Source organism: Hippichthys cyanospilos, chromosome 1, assembly GCF_059441005.1.
Source record: "Hippichthys cyanospilos isolate Australia breed blue-spotted pipefish chromosome 1, RoL_Hcya_1.0, whole genome shotgun sequence".
Classification (NCBI taxonomy): Eukaryota; Metazoa; Chordata; class Actinopteri; order Syngnathiformes; family Syngnathidae; genus Hippichthys; species Hippichthys cyanospilos.
This window is the reverse complement of record NC_142369.1, coordinates 2,727,842-2,746,191: the sequence shown is the minus strand read 5'-3', so window position 1 is coordinate 2,746,191 and position 18,350 is coordinate 2,727,842. Positions and strand designations below refer to the sequence as shown.

Genomic DNA, 18,350 nt, shown 5'->3' with positions numbered 1-18,350 from the left:
TAATCAATTACTTTATACATGAATTACTTTTGGTACTTTAGTATTTAAAAGTAGGCACTTTACTACCTCAATTCATTACGTTATTACTGAAATAATCAGTTTCTTTAGTCATTTTAGTAGTTAAATACTAGTATTTTTTTTACTTCCTAACTTCATTAATTTTAGGTTCCAAAGTAATCAATTTAGTAATTAATTCATTCAATTAAACAATTGCTTTTGGTGCTTTAGTACCTAATTTAAGCATTGTATACGCTAGTTACTAAAAAAAAAAAAACTGCTGAGTCAAGGCTTTGCGTTAAAGGTGATGAGAAAAATTCGGATTTTTTTTCACCGTTGTAACAGTGTCTACCATCAAACCTGTTTTTTTTTTCTTTTTCCAAATAACATTTCTGCTTCAATCGACTCAGCATGGCTGAAGGTTGTGCATCACTTGAATTGAAGTCATCATTCGTAATACACACGCGGGACAAACTTCTGGGTGGAAGTTGGGGGGGGGGGGGGGGGGTCTTAGCTTTTTACAGCCTCCCCATCAAAGCTGTTTTTCCATGTCAATCGATCAGATCGGAAGTGTACGTTCAAAGGCTTTCTGGAGAGGGAGGGGCTCGGCTAACACACACTCCAGGGGGACTGCTGTAGAACTTTATGACCCGTAATCTAGCGGCGCACATCAAGAGGAGTCAATCAAACAACAACACTTGCTCTTTACTGCCCCGTTTGTCTGCTTTTGCCTTTGCGTAATTTGCGTACAAATGCGCACAAAAACGCACGCGGCAGATAGCACGTCTGATGACGTCACTAAAGCGACACCCCCTTTTCACAGGGCCAGATTAAAGTCCTCGCGGTGGGTTCCCGATTCATGGGTGGGGGGGGGGCGCAGACAGTGCCCCTCCCCCGCCAAACAGAGAGGTGATGCAAATCACTTCCTTTCAATCCGTCTCTTTGTGTGCGTCAGGATTGACTTGGTGGGGGTGTGCGGGGGCAGCTCGCCATTCACTTCATACGGCTGCCGGCCCACCCCCCACTCCTACTCATGCACAATAGTGTGAGATCTCCTTACACAGGCATTTTCTTTTTTTTTTTCCCCCAAAACTCCCCGTCTAAGCGGCGCTTATTTACTAATGAACGAAACTTCTCAAAGAGACCAATCACGCGCACGATCAAAAAGAAAAAGAAAAAACAACAACAAGTTACAGGAATTAGTCTCCCCCACATGTGCGGAATGATTGTAAATAAGAAGAAACAAGTCGAAAGCAAGTCACCTGCAGGGGGGAAGGAGAAAAAAATAACACCAAAATCCCCCCCGGGCCACCTCGTTGATTATTTGTCAAATAAAAGTCTTACTTCCAGTAAGTCTCGTGATAACTTCTAAACAGCGCCGATGACATAATAGTGAACCAAATTACGTCCACGCACTCACCGGCTATTCCAGAGTAAACACAAAAAAAATGTCGATAATCTCCAAATCCAAATATGTATCCGCTTTCCTCCCGTGCGTTTACATCCAGAGTTCAGCAAATATATTCCCAGAGACAAAAAATCTCGATCATCCCCGGGACGAGCTCCGCGCGTTCTCCGCGAGAAATGTTTAAAAAAAGTGTCCGAAAGGGCGCTTCGTATTCCGTGTGGGTCGCCGCTCGTCGAGCTGTTCTTCGTTTGGCTTTTTACGCACACGCGCAAGAGCCACGCAGCTCTCGGCTCGGGTTGCGCTCGGCTCACTATTTAAAGGGACACGCACACACGCGCGCTCTCGCGGTGACGTCACACACGGCCCCGGAATTCCCTGACAGAGCGCACTGGCACCGAATCCGGACGCCTCACGAGTCACGACTCGCGGTACCAGAACCGCCCCCGACCCGACCGCACCGCCTCGCCTCTCCTCTCCTCTCTCCACGCAAATCAAACCACTCGCGGTGATTAATGTGCAGCCCGTCATAAAATCTGTCGCCAGGAAAAAAAAAAAAAAATGTAAAGAAATAGCGGAATGTGAGTGCGTTGCAAAAACCGGGTTTACAAAAACAAGACGTAATCACTTCAGAAAAAAATAACTCGGAATTTGGCTTGGTAAAATTTCACAAAATACATTTTAAAATGAATAGTATAATGTATTAAACGTGCTTAGTTTAAGATAAACCTAGTAAACCAGTAAAAAAAGTCATAATTTCTTAATTTAAAAAAAATGACTAAAGCAAGTGAAATAATGTTGGTGTTTGAGTGTCAAATCATCGTCATCCATTCAAATGAAGAGAAATGCCAATAATCCGTTCCAGCATCTAAAAAATGAACCAATATATTTGTTTTTAAGCAGGGCACTCCATACCATTATTTAAATGATACTCCTCAAAAACGTACCCCTTCTCACTTGTGTTTTTTGAAAGCCGACATCTCTGCAGTGCTGTCTTATCTATTTGATTGTGTGTTTTACGTGTTTTTATCTGAACTTTTATGTCACTTGACAGCACTACGGTCTTTTTAAATGTGCTTTATAAATACAACTTGACTTCAATAGTCACCTATACGATACCGGGAATCAATACCAACGGTTCTTTTGATGCAAAAAATTTACCCTGGGTAAAAAAAATGACAATTTTCATTAATGTGTAAAGAAATAAAATAAAAAAAACAAGGACGACATGCGATGAAGTGACTACTACCCAGACCAGCCCAACCATTAAAAAAAATCAGTAAGCATTCTGATATTGTCAGTCTATATGTTGCTCCACCATTTGTGTTAAAACAGCCTGGCCTTAAAATCTTGTAACATCACCACATAGCTGCTACATTTTTTGCCCATCTATGGCTTTTCTCATTACTTGTTAGCATCAAGCTCAACAGACTTATTTAGAGCCAAGCGAACAACAGCTCATATCTTGAAAAACATGCACGACAGACCGCTTGTATCTCAAGATACATTAGAATGATACAAGCCTGAATTCTGTCAAATCCATAGAAACCGATAAATCTCATTTCCCTCAACTCTTCAGGGAGAAAAGGAAGATGACGGAAGGAATAATAGCATAACGACTGGGATGACGTGCGCTCTTTTTGGTCCAAGTGACAAACGAAAAGAAAAAAAATGTCATGAGAACATTGTCAGTAAGCCTTTGTGCCTCAACAGTTGTGTTGGCTCACATGACAACAAGTGGCCCATTGACAACAGAGGACGTTTTGTAAGAAGGACTAATGGAGTGTGTGCATGGAGCACTTGGATCCATGGGAGTCCATTGTCAAGTGCTACTGAATAAATAAGTAGCACCTTGTCGCATTTACAGTCAATCTTTGGTTGAGAGAATATGTTTGCTCCTCCCAGTGCTGTAAAGCAGTATTTGGTTTTAAGAATAATATAATGCTGAATCATGTTAAACCTTGCCGAGTTTTAAAAAATGTTAGCGTCAAGCTAGCCGACGTTCGTGCGCTATCCTTAGCTTGCTGGCTGAACTGCCTAAGATGCGTGACCAAAAATGTGCTTTTTCTTTATGTTTGTGTAAATTCTTACCGCAATTCCCTAAATGTAAAACACACCTGTGTATAATACACACCCTTAATTTTTGGAGTCAATTTCTGGTATTTTCTATATTACTGCGCATAGGACGCACCAAGAGTTTGGCGATAAAGACGACAGTAAAACAGAATAAATCGCATCTTTGTAAATTCTTCATATTTACTTGTGTTCATATCCATCCGTTAACTGTGCCTGCTACACAGCTAGCTAAAAAAATCCCAGAAAATTAGCATTTACATTTAATTTCTATCTACAACAATCCTGGTACTACAATTAGTATTTACAATGAACACTTTCTTAGTTATAGTCGTTAAGAGAATATAAGCCTTGCAGTATTATCAGTTTCTTTTTGTTTGCTACTGTGGCAAAGCTGTAGTTTTATGAAATATGATTATATACGACTACTATGAATAATAATGATATGTAACATCTCTCGTAAATCTTCTTAGACCTTATGGAGTTTCACAAAATTTTATCATCAAGCTAGCTGACTTTCATGATATTATATTAGCCTGCTAGCAAAATTAGCTGTGTCAATATGCATTAAAAATACTGTGCGTTCTTGATCCGGTTAAACTGCTTACACGCAAAAGGGAAGTTAACCCCCAAATTTTCTTTACATGATCTGGGCTGTCACATGGAACTAAAAACAGTATTTTGATTAATATTAAGTTGGTGGAATTTGGTTTAAGCATGAAAAAAACACCCGTTTTGATCCATCTCAGTGGGTGGCCATTTTGCCACTTGAAAATGTCATTACAGTTGCACCTGGCTCTGAAAACAACCAACCGCAGCTCAGCAAGCGCACGTCACATGACTAGAGTAGGTAAGCAGGTGAGCTGTGATTGGTCACGAGCAACTGTGACGTCAACAGCAAGTGTCAAAATGGCCGCCCCCTGAGATAGATAAAATGAGGTGGATTTTGTTTCTTAATTCATATTCCACAAATTTGATAATAATCCTAACGTTGTGTTTACACTGGTGGGGGGCCTATGGAATATATTATCGTCAAGACTGGTTTGACTTCCCCTTTAAGAGAAATCTTTGTGAAGCCAGGCGCAATATCTTTTGTGACTTAGTTGAGTATTTTTGTGACCGTTTTAAATAAACCTCAACCGGGAGTGACAAACAGCTTGACGCAAGCATCCCTGGCATTTTAATTGCAGAACCGTCCGTACAAAAGAGTGAAAACAGGTGCTAGGGAACACTTCAAAAAAGTACGTTTTGATATGGTTATTTGTGTGGTCGCCGTGCGTTAAAGATTTTAACCATTCGCTGGTGGGCCTGGAACGCATCCCCTGCGATGTACGCTAAAATGCGCTAAGCTAGCAATGGTTCAGCCACTTTCTGATGAAAGATTGTGATTTTACCATTGGCAGATGTGGGAACACACGCGGCACGCACCCCACACGCTGCGTATGCGATGACAATGTGAAGCCGCAACAAAGGACGGCGAAACGTGGTATTCCGCCACGGAGGTCTAACTTAGTGTGTGGCGCGGGGAGCGACGACTGCCCGCTTATCGCTCGGATATTGATGTGTGCAAACGAGGGACACAGAGGCCATGTGTGTAATTAAAGACAAGGGCTCACACTCTCGTGAAGATATACACTTAGAAGAAAATTCCCGCCACGCCGGCTGTGTATAAATTCACAAATAAACCTGGGGGGGAAAAAAAAAAAAAAAAAAAGCCTTCCCGGCAGCTTGTGTGCTGGTAGGAGACTGAGTGTCCCCCGCTACAGATGGCGCTTCTCTGCTTCTCATATGGAGGCCGGTGTGTGGGACCACGCATGAGACGGTGTGAGTCAGCCTTTTGGGGACACTGAGAGACCGACAGACACAATAATGACGACAGTAAAAATAAAGTCAATCTCGGATTCATCACGAAAGTCCGCATTGTTTAGATAAGTGCAGTTTAACGAATTGATCGAATTTTGCATGTTTGAATTAGAAAAGTCCGACTGCGTTTGAATGCATCGTGTGCACCTCGTAGTCGATTGTGTCATAATTGTGCCATTTGAATGACGGTGTGTTTATGTTGGCAGAAACATGATGTGATAGCAATCAAATCTGAGCGATAAAATCGACGACTCAAGCTGGCGGGTAGCTACGAAGATTGACTTCAAAATAAAAGCCTATTACGGCCATTGCGTTGTTTTCCAGGCGTTATTTGGTGGATAACATCATAAAATTTGTTGACAAGGTCAATGCGAAGAATTCACCCGATGTCACTACTTAACACGTAACCTAAAGTTGCAGTTTGTTTAAAAAATGCTAATTCATAAAATACAAAAGCGGTGCAACATAAATCCACCAACTACGTTGTACATGAGAGAGATTCAATTCAAATACATATGATGAGGCTTAAAATCCTTATAACTTTGTGAGGTAAATATTTTGCGTCATGCAATGCATTCTCTGAACTAAAAATAAATATTTGTTTTAACAATATACTGTAGTTATTGTAGTGTAATTTTCTTATACTGTAATTATTTGGTAATTGGTATTTTTTTTCCTGAAAAAAAAAATATATATAAATATATATATAAATATAAATATATATATATGAGAGAGAGAGAGAAAGAGAGAGAGACAGAGAATTTTTTTTAATATATTTTATAAAAAAATATATTTAAAAAAATATATTTTGTATATAAAAAATATACATAAAATATATTTTTAAAATAATATATAAATATATAAATATATATATATATATATATATATATATATATATATATATATATATATATATATATATATATATATATATATATATATATATTATTTTTTTTTTCCAGGAAAAAAATAATATTCTTTTTTTTTTTCAGGAAAAAAACCCACCAATTACCGAATAATTACAGTATTCTAAAATTATACCGCTTTAACTACAGTATATCGGCATTGGCATTGGTCTCAAAAATCCATATTGTTCTGGACCTAGATCACACAGCACGAATTAAACTAGAGCTCCCCGAATGACCGTGTTTGGACAATCAATTCCTCACATAAACTTACACAACCGTCAGCGTGCGAGAGATTGCGAGCGCTCCTCACACGCCCAATTATTACACAAGCAACAATCTTTGCAAGCGACGACTGCGTGGGCCGCTGCTCACGATTGCGACACACCTGCCGTCATCCGTACCAAAAAGTATCTTGATAAATAACAAAAAGGAAGCAGCCTTACCACGTGACCACGGGTATTGCAGTCGGTCTATTTCACCAGGCCGCCATCATGCATTCCGCCCCCTGAAAAACAAACGAAAAAAAAAACAAAGATTTAAAAGCAGTAGAGATAAAAGGAGCTCCTTCTAAGCTCTCTTTATTATTTTTTCTGTGACATCTGAGACCGAGGTATTGGGTTTAAAGGTTAAAAGATCAACAAGCGAGCGTATGCGTGCGCGTGACTCATTGATATCGTCAATGGCGGGCCGCTCGGCAGGAACAGGTGGCCCCCCGCCGGCCCTCCCCGCCCCCAAAACACACCTCCGCTCGCACTATGAGCACACACGCCACCTGTGATATGTGTTCATGTCACACGCACACCCACGCACGTCGTCCTCCCCTCCCCTTCCTCTTTGACACTTCCCATGGAAACCGTGACGGTCACATTGAACATGTTCACGACTGAAAGTGAGTTTTTCGCAGAGGATAAAGAATATATGATTGGGGCGTTGTTACATTATCAGTCTACGTGTGTTGCTGCACCGTTTGCGTTCAAAGCTTTGGCGGCCAGGCCACGTGTGCCGCGGGCTTGGGTGGGAGACAGCTTTGTCAATACAGTTGACCCGGCTCCACTGATCCGGCAGCCTGAAGGGTCGAAGCCCCCTGACCTCTGACCCTTCTGCGCCACAGCTGGCCTCACATGTGTGCGCAGGTGGGCGATTATTTGCATAGCACCTAATTCCCACGGCAACGCGTCCGTAAAAAGGAATGAAGAATGCTGAAAATAACCAGCAAAACTGTCATGGAAGCGCAATCCCAAAGTCACTCGGTTGTTAAGGAGCTGCTCACATGACCGAGGCGTCGGATCATAAACTGAGACGAGAGGCTTTTGACTAAAGGTTAACTAGCCAGGTCTTACTCTGAGGTACTGACAGCGCTAGTCAAATATTTCAGCCATTGAATGTATTAAGTGTGCCGTACTGAAAATTCGACAGAAGAGGATAAGGGCCAGTAGGGGAAAAAAAAGGGTGGCAGGATTGTCAGTTTCTTCTCAGTATTCTGACTTAATTTTCAGAAATCTCACTCTAAACTGAGAATTGTCACTTCATTCTCAGAATTCTGACTTCATTCTGAAAATATTCTCATATTCTGGGCCGGCCCATGTATATGTCAGTCAAAAATTTGTCACGTACAATAAACGACGTTTTGGTCGTACATGTCTATTTATTGCCCCCTTTTTTAAACAAACAGTACATAAACAAGGCTTCAGACTTAGAAATAATAAAAATAAACTAAATAAGGTAAATAATGATCAAAAACTTGGCACACACGGCAACACAGCTAACTTACTTGCTGAGTGCAAACCAATGACCAATGAAAAAATTACGCCTACTTAGAAGCAAGCTCATTACTTATTTTTAGGCAAATTTTGATCAATTAGCAGGCAAAATGTCATTTTCGGTCATTTCGAAGCCAATTTATTCAAATCGGATTTTTCAAAATGTGTCTCAATTGACAGCTAGCACTGTAAATATTAAGAATCAGGTGAGAAACTCAACACCGTTTCACACGAGTAAATAATTTATTAGGGCGAGAGAATATGAGGCTTTTGGCATGCAAATTGGGGAAACATTGCCCTCTGGTGGTAGTGCTTGATTTGACTTTTAATAAAAAAAAAAAGTGCTTGCCATTTTAAACGTTAGTATTCCCGTGGCTCAGCTTAATTAATCGTGGTAGCCAGTATCGAGATTGCGATTGAAACTCGATTAACTGCGCCACCCCGTGTGATACCACGATTATTTTTGCTCAAGTTTATCATACAATCAGAACCCGATATTGTCCCATGCATACATGACAGCATAACAAATAAGCAATTTGTTTTTAGCATCTCTGATAAGTAACTGAATAGGCTGATGTTGTGTAGATGTTATGGCAACAGCGTCACGGCAATAAAAAGTGTGTTCAGGCTAGCCTCCAGTTGTAAAAAAATTACCATATTTTCCGCACTATAAGGCGCACCTAAAAGCCTTATTTTTTTTTTTGAAAAAGCCGATGGTGCGCCTTATAATCAGGTGCACCTTATATATGGATCAATATTGAGATTGAGTCGTAGATGGGGAATGAAGTGATAAAGTAAACTTTAGCTGTTTCTTTTGTGTGTTTAGAGTTGAACAAGGTTGCTCTTATTATGCTATTGAGAGTTTAGAGTTATTATTTGAGTTATTATTGTTATTACTTTGAGTATCACTATATTGTGATTGAAAAAGTTTTAAAATATGTCATTAGTTGAGGGTGCGCCTTATAATCTGGTGCGCCATATATATGGAAACTGTTTTAAAATGTCATTAATTGAGGGTGCGCCTTATAATCCGGTGCACCTTATGGTGTGGAAAATACGGTGACTGAATAGGCTGAGGATTGGTAGATGGGGAATGAAGTGATAAAGTAAGCTTTACCTGTTTCTTTTGTGTGTGTGTTTTGTGTGAGTTATTATTGTTATTACTTTGAGTATTACTATACTGTGATTGAAAAAGTTTTAAAATATGTCATTGAGGGTGCGCCTTAGAATCCAGTGCGCCTTATATATGGAAAACGTTTTAAGATGTCATTAGTTGAGGGTGCACCTTATAGTCTGGTGCGCCTTATATATGGAAGCAGTTTTTAAAATGTCATTAATTGAGGGTGCGCCTTATAATCCGGTGCGCCTTATAGCGCGGAAAATACGGTAACTGAATAGGCTGATGTTGTGTAGATGTTATGGCAACAGCATGTCACGGCAATAAAAAGTAGGCTCAGGCTAGCCTCCAGTTGTAAAAAAAGAAATTAAAAAAAGCCAGGCCAGCACATGCTGTGATGGCCAACTTCAAAATAAAAGCTTCCGGATACTCATGTATAATTTGGTAAAGCCATTAGCAGCTCGTTATGTCATATACAGCGCGAGCAATCGTCGCCGGTCTGGCGGCCTCGCTGTCAAGAGTCAAAATGACCATTTGGTGGCCTGCTCCGCCAACTTTGAAGCGGCGCCAAGTTAGCAGACGGCGTGTGCGAGCCCACATGGCGTGAGCGGAGTTAGTCAGCGCTGATTCAGTGGCTGCCTTCAACTTCAACTTCACTCGCGCACACAGGAGCTCTCAAACAAACAAAACAGCAGGCGGCGCTTACATTCCCAGCTTTCTCCGTGCTTCACATTTACGTCGTCCTCAAATGAACTTAGCGTGACAAAAAAATATCAGATTATTAACACGACCCGATAGAAGGAGTGTTATTTTATGGGAATTTGCGGGTGCATTCAAGGTAACGCGTATCACAGCGGCGGCGGTTTTCCCCGTGACCCTCAACCGAGAGGTCACGTGGGCGCCCCCCAAAAAAAACGGATTTTGGCCCAAAAGAGGAGGAGAGTCAGTCACACAATGCCACGCACACAGCAGACATGTGGGAAGACAGACAGATGTTTGTTTTGATATTTGCTGAAAATAACTTGGCGCAGACAGCGACACCATTTAAAAAAAAGATGGAGGCAACTTGAAAACTTCGAAAATGTTTTCTAAATATGCTAACGCGCAAGGAAACGCTTTTACAAATAAAGCATTGGCAGAAGGCTAACTAGTACAAAACTATTTGCCCGATTATTTTAATTTGATAATCGATTAATCTGGCGATTAAATGAATCGGATTTAAAAACAAGATGCTTTGTTATTAAAAAAATGAAACACGCCATTATTACAAATTAATATGAATTATAATGAAGTTGTTGGTATAACATGTCCCCCAAAATGTTAATCATTGTTTTTGAATAATCAAACTGCTTAATTGAAGACTACATATAGAATTAAAAAAAAACTGTTGCTGAAATTTCAACTATTTGGACAATTTAGACAGCTACTAAAATTAATCTAGCTCCTTTCAGACGTAAAAAAAAAAGGCGATAGTTTGTAATTATTTTGTGAATTAAACGAATTTTCATGTACCTTTTCCACTTGCTGTTGACTGAAAATGACATCACGCCTTTAAGGTTACGCTAACAACCAATCGCGACTTAGATGTTTTCTGTGTTCGGTCATGTGACGTTCTTAAAATGAGCTTTGATTGGTTGTTTCCTGAGCGCGTTGCATGTTGAGTCGACAGTAAGTGGCAGAATGTGAGTTGAAAGGCAGTTATTGGATGTGAAAATTAATAAGGTTAGGTACCAAAGTAATAGATTACTTTAGTACTTATTTCAATGAACAAATCAATTAATTTATACATTAATTATTTTTGGTACTTTAGCAGGTAAATGTAGGCAATTTACAACTTAAAATGATTACTTTATGACTGAAATAATCAATTACTTAATAAATAATAAATAAAATAAAATAAAACATAAATATTTTTAGTAGATAAAAATACTAGCATTTTTTTAGTACCTAAATTAATTGATTACTTCGGGAGTTAAGTACCAAAGTAATTAATTACTTTAGTAAATATTAAATTAAATTATGATGAATTAAGATGGATTTCACGATCATAACAGTGCCTATCATATCGAAATGCGCTTTTAGTCGCGGGCCGTAAAAATGTGGATAGTGGTTTGCAAATGGCCCCCGAGCCATAGTTTGAACATCTCTGCTTTAATGTATCCAAACGGCGCGTGGGTTCTCAAAAAATAATAATTGATTGATTTGATCCCTGATCATTGATCTTATGTAGTCTAATACAAACACGCATATATTCTTTATCCTCTGTGAGGAATGCTTAATATTACCACATTTTACTGGATATTATGTGTGCCGGCACTATACTGGCGCCACGTGGCCAAAGCAGGCCCAATAGTGGGAGCAGCACAATGTTCATTAAAGTAAATAAAAATAATAAGTCAATTGTTTACTGTTATCGGCGCAAGCACGAGTCTCATAAGGCCTGACAAAGAACTTCGGCAGATGATGCGATCATGTGACGAACCCCGCTCCCCTCCCAGACATTCGAATGACATCCAAGGAGACCTTTCTTCATTTGACAGAAAATCCTGCTGGCATGCCTTGACTCGCTTTCCCATGTGATGCTCTCAAACCCCGCCCCCTTTTCCCCTCTTCAATGCTTCTCTTCTTTTTGGAACAGCGGCAAACACCAGCGCTCTGGTGAAGTAACCACCTTGTGTGTCGTTATATGTTCTTGTTTTACTTTCAAGGCGTACTTTAGACCGCGCGCGCGCGCGCGTGTGTGTGTGCACGCATGTGTGTTTGTGTCATGTAGGTCAAGCCGAGGTAAGCATGCAGTATGCCACTGTTGCACAACGCAAATTAACTTCACTGTCACATAACAAGTAGGATGACTCAAGCTCAAGACATTCATTTTTGGTCTTATCTTTTCACTCACTGGAGTTACTCGACTAAGGCCTAACGTCCTCGGTAGAGGACTCCATCTCTCCAACGAAATCGCATTTGTTTGGATGCGGCTTTAAAGTTTGTTTCGAAAACACAAGTACAAAATTATAAAATACAAACATTGTGCAGCATAAATCAAGCATAAAGGTTTTAAATATGACACAAATCGCTGATGCTGGTAACACAAGTACACTTGGCAAGGATTCGTGTCCTTACTTCATTAACTAAATTAATTGCATTGCGCCATGCAATGCATTCTGGGAATTAAAAAGATGTTTGATGCCATTTTTTTTCAGGCTGATTGCCATACAAGCTCTCAACACGAGTATTCATACATACCGATAAAGTACGGATACTACAAATACATGATACAAATACTTGATAAAAATTCCTTCAAATCATTTAAAACAAAAATAAATAAATGCCTTTTTTTTTTTAAATTGTAATTTCTACATTGCGATCGTAAAACTACTCCCAGAGGACTGATAGCTTATACGATAGCTTGTATGAAAAGTGTGCCGAAATAGAATTAAAAAAAATTGCTGAACCAGGCTACACAAAGACCTGCTTAGCTATCGTAAAACCGCTCCAAGAGCACGGCCGATCCTCGAATCGGCTCCAAGTACCAGGACCTTGAAACAAAACCAGGTATGGACCCGATACTTGCTCATAAACAATCGGTACCTGGCTGGCCCGCAAATCCTGAAAATCTACGTAAAACCGAGACCCATTAAAATGCATTGTCAGTAAACAAATGTTGCATTATTAATTTGGATCTTTTTCCATATAGTCATTTGGCAAATCAGTAACTGCATTTTTTCTGCCCAAAAAAAAAAAAAAAACATGGTCCAAGAGTCAACGTAAGCCACGCCATTCACAAATCAGCCGCAGTTGCCATGGAAATACTCTGCACCTTCACATCTACAGTATATGTGCAATACATGTCTTTTGTGTGTTTGTCCTTGAACAGCTGCAGCGCACAGAGGAAATGAGATGGAACCCAATCTGCTCTTCGACCGTTTTTCTTGTTCTCTGGAGGGGCCCCTGACACGAATACGCCGCGCCGCAATTTTCAGACGTAAGCTAGCCGAGCGGGACGGCGTCCCCGCGCGGGAAGCTTGTCGGACGGCACGACGGGGCGGGACAAGTGCAGAAAAATGCCGGCGGGAGAGCACGCGCCAGAGAGATTTTGGTATGCGGGCGGAGCGGAGCGGAGGGGAGGGGAGGGGAGGGGAGGGGAGGGTTTACTCTGGGACGCCAGAACCCGGTGACATGACACACACGCACTCTGCTACTGTGCAGGCAGACTAGGAGGATGTGGGGGAGGGTGCAACCGGGCCCACTGAAGAGGAGGAGAAACGATGCGTGTTTTGCAACTGGAAAAAAAATATATATGATTTTCACAAACGCCTGATTAGAATGGCCTTAAATTATATATCATGCCTTTTGATTTGAGAATATTCTTATTAGAGAGGCTGAAATTCTGACAGGATTTGCTCAATTTTAGCTCTCGAAATGAGAGCTTCTCAAATGAAGGTATCTGAAGATATGTTGAAGGCACTTAGGGAGTATGTGAGATGTTACAAGGGTTTCCGCAGGTATGAGCAAATCTAATTTATTGCTTATTAACTCATATCCAAAACGCACATTTTTACACTTTTTAAGCATTTACACATTCAATCATTGGCACTTATTTATAAACATTTTTTAAATGTTTCAAAAAGTGCTAAAATAATCAATTGTTTTCATACTTAAGTACCTACAGTAATTGATTACTTGTAGTGCTTTAATACCTCATCAATTACTTGATTACCTAAAATATTCAATTGCTTTGGTAACTGTTTATGCAAAGTCATCAAAATAATGTAGTTGATTCTTTTTGTACTTATTTCATTTAGTACCATTCATTTTTAAACCCTCCTTCAGTCAAGCACTAGAAAAAAAAAATTGCAAAAAAATAAAATAACCTGCGGATACTTAAAAAAAAGTTAAAAATATGATTTTGGGATTGAACATGACAGGAACAGGAATTTACTTTGCAAATTTAAAAAAAAAATGGAATATAAAACATCTTATTGCTAAATAGGGTTACAATGACTCATTTGCAAAATATTGTATGCTTTTACTTTGTTAAGATTTCGACAGATGAGATTGTCACCCGTGACACATTTTGCCAGCAGTAAAACTATAAATAAATGGGATGAGGTAACATGAGCTAATAAAAAACAAAATAAAATGCGCCTAGAGATATCGTAGATCCAATGATGAAAAAATCAGACACAGATGTCACAACATTGTGTTTTGATTTTTTTTTCTAACGACTTGCATTGTTTAAGGGGAACCACTGTTCTTAACAATTAATCAATCAAAGAAATTATTATCCATTAATTTGATTATCCATAAGTTGTTCATTACTCGTTGCACCTCTAAATTTGATTAATCGCTCGGCCCTAATATTAGCGCGCTTATAATATCCGCCGTTCGAAGAATTTTTAGTACCCAATTTTCCAATTCGTATTTTTGTAACACCTTAGTTGAAATTTTGATGTGCAATATATGCTCCAATTTTGAAGCAATTTAGATGGGGACAAGGCGCAAAAAACACAAGTTTTTGTAAAAGAAAGCGCAATTTTATAAAATCAATCCAGAAACTGTTTTTAAATCAACAAAACACTACATTAAAAAAGTAGTATTTCTAATTGAAACGAATTATATTATTTTAAACTAATTTTAAACAGTTTCGTAATGTAATCAAGAGGTATTTTTTCAGCATTCTTCAAATAATACTTTCCACAAATTCTGGTTGAAAAGTTTGACTGACTTATCTGATTGTTTTGTTGCCGTTTTCTTTAGCGCAGCTCCATCTAGTGGATGCATAAGGCAACCCCAGTCACTACTGCAGCTTCTATTCTATGCGCCTTAAAATGCGATGCGCCCTACATGTGAAAACAGTTTTAAAATCGGCCATTAATTGAAGGTGCGCCTTATATTCCTTATAGCGTGGAAAACACGGTAACAAGATGCTCGTTTTTGGGCTGGGGCAACATCTGGACTCCACGCCGGCCCCCCACCCCCAAGTCATACGCTCAGCTCGTTAATGTGTGTCATGGGGTTCAAGTTGTCCCGACGTCACACAGGGGGCGCTGCGTCGCCCAAAAAAAAAGCATCGAGAGAGAAAATACACGGAATCGTCAAGCGGGCGCAAGCTTACTGGCAAAGAAGGTGCTTCTCGCCCCACTTAGTTCCCACCGCATCATTCGACATATTTCCACGCGGCATGCAATCAGTCCCTAACATCCGGGCAAGCCTACACCAAGGTCACACACCTCAATTACCCCAAACACAAAGAGCGAGCGCATGCCGTATCGGAGAGCGAGCGCCAGAAAAAGGGTGGAGTGGAGCGAGAGCAGATTTCACGCTAGCCTGAACACGGGCTAACACGCAGCGGCCCGGCTGACATTTTAGTTATGATGTGCAACATCGGGGACCTGCCCTCCGCGCCTCTCCTCCGTCGCTTTCGTCTCAACGCGAAAAAATGCTTCGGGGACTAATGTTCCCACGGAACGCTTCGAATGAAAATCGCAATCTTACATAAATGTTCAAAATGGAGCGGTTTTGCAGAATAATCAAGATTTGCACGGTCACGCTGTGTGGCCCGTTGTGAAAGATGATGACACACGAGTTAACGAATGGAAACATTCTAAGCAGGAAATGCAACAATCAAATTGGCAAATCCATCATCAGTGTAATTGATTATTAATTTTGAATAAACGATAGAAACTTAAAATTGCCTTTCAACAGGAAATTATCGCAGATTTCTTTGATCCTTCATGAAAGAGGACTGATCAGCATTCTGCTGAATCATTAGAAGACTTTTACAAATGTTGACTTTTATTTTGGAAAGCAATGACCAATATTTTAGCCAATTTCACGAGATGTCGACCAAATCGGTAAATTGATTAAAAAAAAGCCAGAGTAAAATGACAATTCTGAAAATACAATATGAACTTCAAGAATCCTCAGAAGATTGACTTCTGAATTCTAAATTCTGAGAGTCTGAATCCGAGTTCAGAATCCAAACTCTATTCCGTTTAAATGACTTCTGGGGGTGGTCAATAACCTGAGTCAGAATTCTAACTTAAATTCTGAGAACCAAGTCAGATTTCTGATCTGGCAAGCTATTGCAGACACAAAACGCGTTTTGACAAATTTCAAAATTATTACATTTAAAAAAATATATTAACTCATTCAATGCCAGGGACGTGTTTTTACGGTTTATGAGTCGGGACAATCAATACGTAAGTACATTAAGGACATTAATTTCCACATATTTAAGTATTAAATCGATATTTAAGTATCTGGGATTCAATGTCTGGACTCTTAAAAAAAAAAAATATATATATATATATATATATATATATATATATATATATATATATAAATCAGAAAATTTTAACAGCAAATGTTATTTTAGAAGACGTAGTTCTTTAAACTAGAGGTAGTTCTTTAAAATGCTTAAATTCTGTGGCTACTGAAGTATTGAGTACTGGTATCAGTTTAAAAAAAAGTGGTATCCAGCATCCCTGCTTTTCACGTTACACGGACTTTAAATTGCATAAAAAAAGCTTGTATTGCCTGGAGTAAAAGTGCCAAAAAATGGAGCGTATCCAATGAGTACAGTCAGGGAAATTATGGTATCCCCCCCCACCACCACCACCCCCTCTCAAAACACACACTCACACACCCGTCTCTGATCTCTGCAATCAACACCATCTGATCACAGTCACAAGCCCTTTGGACTCCATGCGGTGAGGGTTTAGACAGCTGGACTTCAGCTCTGATTGACACGGGACTTACGGACAGACAAAGAGAAAAAAAAAGAAGAAGTAAGATACGGGAGGGTGAGGAAATAAGAGAAGGTTGCGGGGAGACGGGGATGAAGAGGAGGGTGAAGACAGACAGGGAGGAGATGGGGGGGCTCCCCGAGACGGATCATGTTAACGGGCTGGGGGCGGGGGCGCACCTACACACGCACAGTCAAACCCATAAAGGTCAAAGTGTACAATGTGCTCTCCTGACACACTCGCACGGCCCAAGATATTAAAACAAAAAAAATCTTAAACAAAAGCTACGCTAGGCGCTCGGCGTCACATCTTTATCGCTAGCGGTTACGCAAGCGAGTGGGGGTCAAGGTTCAATGTGGAACTGGGTTAAATAGGCGGTCGGTCCAAGTGCGCGAGCAAAATGGCGCCGCCCGCTAACGCCGTCAATCTCTTTAAGAGAGACAATCAGGTTAATGCATTAGCGTAAGCTGATCAGCTGCATTGATTGAAGTCAAGGGGCAGGGTCACGCATATGTCACGTGCCCCCTTGCGCTCATTGTGTATGTGCTTGTCAGTCGAACGTTAAGAGGGAAAGCGCGTGTGTGTTCCAATCCTGAGCAACTAGTAAAACTAGCACAACCGGCTCGCCGAAACATTTAAGCTGCGGTTCGCATGAAAGACGCACTTTTCATTCATGCTTTTTGTTTGTTACGCAAACACATGCGCGCACACGCACATGCACGCACGCACACTTTGTAATGGCGGTTATGCTTTATAAAAGCAGTTATAGAGCTCTCAATAAAAAACTTTACATTTGCTACCCTGACCGTTAAATGGTGCGTAGCAGCAGAAGATTTCACTCCGGAGAAAAATCTACCTCCATCGGGTCTACGAAACAAAATGACGTAGCTATTTTCGCTAGCTAAAGAGCGCATTTGAGTAAGCCCAGTTTGCTAAAAAAAAAAGTGACCAGTAGGAACAGAAACTCTTGTCAGTTGAGGCATTTACGTTGACAAAATTATATGGGGCAGCTTAGTGCTACTAGCCGCTAACGCTGCTAGCATCTAATGCGGTTCTTCACTGCTAGAGGCTAACTAGAGCGGCTGCTAGTTGCTAGAAAAATGAGCCGTATAATACAATGCCAGCGTAATTAAGTCTTTTTTTTAAACATCCTTGATTATCATAATTAGCCACTGAACTTCCAGGAAAACAGTATTGTTGACGTCGGTAATGAGTAAAGTCATCTGCCGCGATGTATTTCAAGACTTATTTCGACGGCCATATTTTGAAGTTGCCGGCTTAGGTTAGCTTGACTACTTCTTGTGTACGCTAAAAGGTTATCGCTTTGTTTTTGTGCTTTTTTTGGTGCATCGACAGAGACCTTGTGCCAAAAACTCAAGCCGGAAAACTTGTTTTGTTTTTCCACAATTATTTTGAACTCTTAACACTATTTTCAACAATGCTTCTTCGTGGGTCTGCATGGCCGGGAGCTTTTCTTTC

At 40.1% G+C, this 18,350-nt stretch overlaps 1 protein-coding gene across 5 annotated transcripts in view; it reads right to left on the bottom strand.

Annotated features, from left to right (window-relative positions):
• kdm6ba (lysine (K)-specific demethylase 6B, a) overlaps nt 1–18,350 on the bottom strand; it is a 71,633-nt gene that overhangs the window by 21,501 nt on the left and 31,782 nt on the right. For 3 of the 5 annotated variants that reach the window (XM_088412333.1, XM_088412315.1, XM_088412325.1), the window contains one exon: nt 6,690–6,751. The gene's annotated coding sequence lies outside the window, so the exon portion shown is untranslated. Of the gene's footprint in view, nt 1–1,417; nt 1,827–6,689; nt 6,752–18,350 lie in introns of those variants that run through there. The other 2 variants (XM_088412348.1, XM_088412341.1) reach the window with 1 other exon arrangement.